The following is a 6,843-nucleotide window of genomic DNA, read 5'->3' on the forward strand; positions in this document are numbered from 1 at the left end:
CAGGTCTAGCACTACTCCTGGTTGCGCCTTATGTCTCAGATCTGGGACCCTGCTCTGTTTGTACTCGACCGGGAATTATGCGACTGGTGACATGAGGTGGTCTAACTCCTTTATCCTAACTGTTGACTGTCACACCCCTTTGACTTCTGACCGCTACATCCCCTTGACTTTGGACCGTCCTTGACTGTCACCTCCTCTTAACTTCTGACTGTCTTTGACTACCACGTCCTCTTGACTTTTGACTGCCTAATCTTACCGGGCCCCACCTTTATGCACCGTATCACAAGCCTCCCCCAAGTCTAGTCCAAAAGGCTCAAGTTTGACTGAGTAGACTTAAACTTGAGTTTCATTTACTTCGCCTTTGTGACTATAAATGCTATTTCTTTTCTCAGACCATCAGTATTGTAATCTGTTTAATTACTCAATCAACCTCGGGCGAAGAGCCACTTTAATCTCTGCAAAAATTGACTTTTCCCATCTTCCTCTTTAAAAGGGGATGACCCCTAACCACATATACTTACTTTCCTTTAACTAACGTCCACTAATCATGATGTTGAACTTCGAGTTTGGTGAACTACAACACCTTCGCAAGCAACTGACTCATATGACCCAACTGCTTGCCCAGAATGATACAACTTTAGCCGAGATGACGCAGGAGAGGGATCTTCAGTCTTCCCTTCGTAGGGAAATTGAGGAACTCTGGCTAGTCGCTAAATCGCGGGCATGTACTGAGGTAGTGCTGAAACAGAAAGCCTATTCAGACCTGGAGAGCCAAGCTTAATTCATGATCTATTTGAAAGAGAAACACACCTCTTCCATATCCCTAATGCAGGAAGAAGCAAAGATTAAAGATGAAACAATCGCTCAACAACGACGCATACTTCAGTTGACTCAAGCTGAGCTAGAACAGGCTTGAATCCATCTTGAGAAAGCAGGTCAAGTAGAACGCTTTTGCCTGAGGTGCCGACTCACGGCTGGCACAGGAAGAGAATGTTAAGCACTTAGATGACCTCAATGTTTTTACTGATTTAAGAATGAGCTTTTGAGGGGCGCTTCCTTGTAATTTATTAATTAAATGGAGATATGATCGTGTTTCAGTCTTTATTCCCGCCCTTTTGCCTTTTTCCCACTTGAACTCCCTTGCTTCATGAAGACGTCTTTAACAAAAAAATGCGTTTTTGAATAGAAGGCGCTCCGCAAATTGTGTGACGGTAGCGACATTAATCGCCCCCGAGAGGTAGTTGGTGGAGGCCTCGCTGGCTTATAACCCGCGCTGGGGCGAGAGTGTAGAACGCCAACCAAGAGATCGTTGGTCGTGAGAGCATATTCACTTATAACTCGCGTCGGGGCGAGAGTCTAGAACGCCGACTGAGAGGTCGTTGGTCAGCATGCTCACTTATAGCTTGCGCTAGGACGAGAGTTTGGAATGCCGACCAAGAGGTCGTTGGTCATAAGAGCATGCTCACTTATAACTCACGTTGGGGCGAGAGTCTGGAATGCTGACCGAGAGGTCGTTGGTCATGAGAGCATGCTCACTTATAACTCGCATTGGGGTGAGAGTCTGGAATGCCGATCGAGAGGTCATTAGTCATGAGAGCATGCTCACTTATAACTCGCACTGGGGAGAGAGTCTAGAACGCTGACCGAGAGGTCGTGGGTCATGAGAGCATGCTCACTTATAACTCGCGCTGGGACGAGAGTCTAGAACACCAATCGAGAGGTCGTTGGTCATGAGAGCATGCTCACTTATAACTCACGCTAGGGCGAGAGTCTGGAACACCTACTGAGAGGTCATTGGTCGTGAGAACATGCTCACTTATAACTCACGCCAGGGCAAGAGTCTGGAATGCTGACCGAGAGATCGTTGGTCATGAGAATATACTCACTTATAACTCACACTAGGCGAGAGTCTGAAATGCCAACCGAGAGGTTATTGGTCGTGAGAGCATGCTCACTTATAACTCGCACTGGGGTGAGAGTCTAGAATGCCGATCGAGAGGTCGTTGGTCGTGAGAGCATGCTCACTTATAACTCACGTTGGGACGAGAGTTTGGAATGCCAACTGAGAGGTTGTTGGTCGTGAGAGCATACTCACTTATAACTTGTGCTGGAGCAAGAGTCTGGAATGCCAACCGAGAGGGCGTTGGTCATGAGAGCATGCTCACTTATAACTCGTGCTGGGGCGAGAGTTTGGAACGCTAACCGAGAGGTTGTTGAAGATCAGGGGAAATGAACTCATAGACCTTCCCTCTATGGCCCTTGAAGTAATCTGCGATAATGACTCCTACCTAATACCTCACCATTAGGCCTTGACCAAATTTGAATCCTTTTCTGGTTATGAGGTTGGGGGGATAAGGCGCCAAACTTGGATCAATGACTCCCGCCACCTTCTATTCTTTTCCCGAGGTAGCCGCATGGAATTTTTGGTCCTCAAGGCATGGCGCTATTGCTCTCATATTAACACTATGATTTCCCTATCCTTTTCGTCATAAATGTCATTTCATAGAAGACCGCCACATGTCCCACTTACTCCCTCCGATACGACACCTAACACATGCTTTCTACACGCTACCTGATGGTACTTCTCTTCCCTTGATCTGATGGCTACCGTACGTCATGATATTTCGATTGCCCGACTCAAATCCCGATGCCTCTTAAGGGTTTTAGTTTAAAAACCCTAAAGGCTACAAGCGGTTGTTCATCGACACTTCTTCTTCTTTCGACCTTTCTTTCTCTGCCTATTCTTTGAGTATCTCCTTTGTAAGTGCTTCTTCTCCCTCGTCTTCTGTTCTTGCATTTTTCAATTTGGTAATGGTTGGTGAAGCGATAGTACCTTGGTACGCATACTTCCATTTCAATTTTGATAAGAGTGACCTTAAGTCGGTACACTCTAGCCTGTAACTCTCTGAAGCATACAAGCTTCAACTTCCTAGGCTTGACAATCATCCTTATCCTCCTCCCTTCGACTTCGTGACTTTCTTCAAGGACCAACTTCTTGACAGTCTGCGCTTTCCTATCCCTTCTTTCTTTTCATCCTTGAGTCGGTATTTTAGTATCCCTTTTTATCAATTTACCCCCAATGCCTTCTATGTCATGTGCGGAATGGTAATTCTATGTCGTTTGTACGAGATTCCTTTAACTCCTCAACTCTTTCACCATTTCTATTCTCTCAAGCGATTAGAGCCGGGTATTTTTATGGTGCAGTTTAGAACAGGGTACAAGTTTTTAGAGGGCATGCCTTCTTCCAATAAAGGTTGGAAGTCTCATTTCTTTTATGTATAGTTGTCTGAGACTGTGACTTGGCCTATTGAATGGCATCCCAATCTTCCCTCTCCTTTTGAGTTGAGTGACCATCAGCACCAGCTAGATTGCTTCATTGCTTCTGAGAAATTGGCAAGGGTGCAGTTCCGACTCCCCTCCTTGCTACGAGAGAGTGTACTGTACACCTTTAGGGTAAGCCCCATCCGAATGCCTCTGACTATGCTTTTTCGTAAGATCAAACAATTCTCCTTTCATGTCTTCACTAATTGAGGTATTTTCTTTTACTGGCAAAGTTATCATGTTCAGAGCATTTGCCCTAGACTCCTCCACAATGCCCAGTGACATCCTGAGGAAGCGGGGGAGAGAGATTATGGTTGACCAGGAGGTTCCCTTGGCCAGCACTTCAGTAGAACCCTCTTCCCAACAAATAGGCGGACACGAGATTCCGGAAGAAGAATCTCGCCCTATAGCAGGACCTTCGGCCATCACTGCGTCTAGAGAGAGGACTTCTTCTCTAGCAACCGAGTGTCCCTTGTGTCTTGAACGCAAGAGGCGACGCGTGACTCCTTGGTCCAGTCCTCCCCCAGAGGCCGCCTCTGTCACGGGTGTCCGGCAAGGCCAAAACTCCCGCCCAGGCCAGTACGCTAGTTTCTTAGGAAGTTGCGGCCTCCTCTGCTGTTCCTTTCTCAATCCAGGAGTAGGCGTCCTCCCGAGTGGAAGGCCAACTCGGGACTTCTGCAGCTCCTGTTCCTTTTTCTTTGAGCCAAAGCTTACCCTCTGCCCCTACGCTCCCTTCTCGCCCCAAGGAGCGATCCAAGGGACGATATGCTTTCACCTCTTCGTTTCAACTGTCGTCCCTTCAAGTGTTGGGTCCAATCCCCTCTTCCAGCACTTCTCTCAACTGCGGTCGATGCAACTTCATGGTTCCCTAGCTGATTCGTGGAAGAGCACCGTCGACCAAATTTTGGAATGTCCTCGGACTTGGCATACTAGTTCTCCCAACAAATAGTGTCAGTAAGTCTTATATGCTTTTTTTCCATGTCCTCCAGACATTGCTAATCTCGCACTCTTTACAGACCTGTGTCATGGGCCTGAGCCTTTCCCAGTACGTGACCGGTCTGCATTGGGAGAATGAGTTCTTGAGTGCTTGAATTCAGGAATTGACATCTCCTACGACCGCGAGTCGTGCTTTTGATATGATGACTCCCAAGAGCCTAATTCATATCACTATCCTCCCCTTCAAGTCTAGTTGGAGGAGGCTCATGTCTGACTGACTAGAACCAAGTCTTATTTTCGCTCGCTTACCCTATTTGATGGTCTGACCAGCGGACCACGCATCTGATTGCCCATTAATGCTACAGTGAATCTTATCTCCTCAGAAGAAACATATATCAGATGCTAGATATGCCAAGTAACACGCCAATGATACATGGGAAGATGCTCTTTATTGAAATGATTTGGTTGTCTTATCCATCATAAATGTCATTTCCTGGGTACTCACCATGTGTCCCATAGACTCCTCATTCTTTGTTATCATAGCTGACACACGTCTCTGTTAGTACCTCAAGGTAGTTTTGATATGGTCAACTGAGTTAAGTTAGGTCCTGTGTGTAGTTGATGCCTTGTGTCTAAGTGTACAGGAATATAGGAGCACAGGAAGTTGAGCGAAAGACGCAGCTAGCGAGAAGGATGACACAGAAGAGAGTCAAAGGGCTCGGTGAGTCTGAGGGATGAGGCGTTGCAGAAGAGTATGCTGGCAGACAAAAAGGAGGCGTACGACATTTCTGAGGGGAGAGAAGCCAGAGCGGAAGCTTGCTCGAGGAGAAGGTCGGAAAATAGGTTTGGGTGAGTCCTATTCCGGATGGTCAAAATCACCCAAATGAGCAGATTAGCGGAAGAGCCAATGGAGAAATGTGGAGTTCAGTAGCAGCTGCTGAAGGCGTCTTCAATGGTATTGAAGGAACCCTCATACCTTTTTGGTGGAAGACGCTTTCAACCCTTGAAGGTGCCTTTGAACCTTTATGGAATGTACCTTTAACCCCTTGAAGGCGCCTTAGACTGGGCAAACGTCGAAGATATGACTTTATCTTCAGTGATAAGCTTTACCATGCTAGAGGTGCCTTCAAGCCTATTGAAGGCGCCTTCCAGCCTCGGATAAGATTTTTCATGAGCTATAAAAAGACCCCTTGACCTAGGAAAAACATAACAACTCAAGTATTCATTTCCCAATAACTTTCTGAGTGTTCAATGAGTATAAGGGGCTTCTCCGCCTTCATCGAAGGAGATTTTTAGTGCTTTCTTTTACCTTGAATTAACAACCACCTAGGTTGTAACCAAGTAACTTTCTTTGCCTCTTTATTTTATTATTTGTTAAATTGATTTAGTTTAATTGTGCTATTAATTTTGTTTGAAAGATCGAGAAAGGTCCATTTTTAATTTACAGGAAATTCACCTCCTTTTGTCGGCCGCACAGGTCCTAACTGTCTCTTTGTATGGACTAGCTAATTCACTTACCTTAACTTCTTACGCTCCCCCTTAATCGTTACTTTCTTCTGATGATCCTCCCCTTTCATCTATGCTCATCTCTAAGCTGATCTCATCTTCTTCTTGATGGATTGTTGTTAGGGCTAGTCCGTCGTATGCTTCGATTATAGATTCGGAGGATGACGACTCATCCCACGTGGCTTTGAAATTATGTTTGGGCCTTCGTCGAAGATACGTGCTCTATCCCCCAAGTAGTCATTTCAGTTTATTAAAATTCTTACCAAAGATTTAGCAAAATTAGAAAAAGAGAATGATGATTTAAAAGGACAATTAAAAATTTTAAAGGTTGAAAATAATAACTTGAAAATGCAAATTGACAGTTTAAAAAAAGGTGAAATTAAATAACTTTAAAAAAAATCAAAACTTAGAATTCATGGCAGGTTAAATTGGTATATTAGACATCACCAAGGCCAAATTAGAAAATTTTCAAAAAATTATATACCCCCTGAATTTTTTATTAACACAGTAGGAAGGAACCTGTATTGAGTTCTAAAATCTTATTAAACATTTGTTTTTGGCTTTCAGAAAAATTAAATGTTTAAATTTTTTAAAAGGCTTTGTCTAGAAGTGGTTGATGATCCAATTATAACCAAGAATGCTTAGTGTCTCGCCACAGCCTAGAAGCTAATTACTAAATTAAATATTTAATTGACAAATTGATAAGCTTATCAAATTAGATAAATAACGCTTTTAATATTTGTCAATTATTTGGAAATTTCATGACTTATAAATTGGTTAACTAGCCAGATTTACTTTTTTTTTTTTTACTAAGGTGCCCCCAAAGATTTAATTTTAAAATTTTTTTCTAGTATTTTTTTTGATGTAATCAAAGGGGGAGGAAAGATACGAGTTTAGGGGGAGTGAGGATTTTTTTTCAATTTGAATATTTCTAACTCAAATGGCATTATACTTGTTTTTGCAATTTCTTATATTGCAATTTAATATTTAAAATATTTTGCAAAAAAATTTTATCTATTTATTTTATCCTAACTTGAACTTGGGTTGATGCACATCAAAAAGGGAGAGATTGTTAAATCC

The sequence above is a fragment of the Zingiber officinale genome, chromosome 2A (genome assembly GCF_018446385.1).
Source record: "Zingiber officinale cultivar Zhangliang chromosome 2A, Zo_v1.1, whole genome shotgun sequence".
Classification (NCBI taxonomy): domain Eukaryota; kingdom Viridiplantae; phylum Streptophyta; class Magnoliopsida; order Zingiberales; family Zingiberaceae; genus Zingiber; species Zingiber officinale.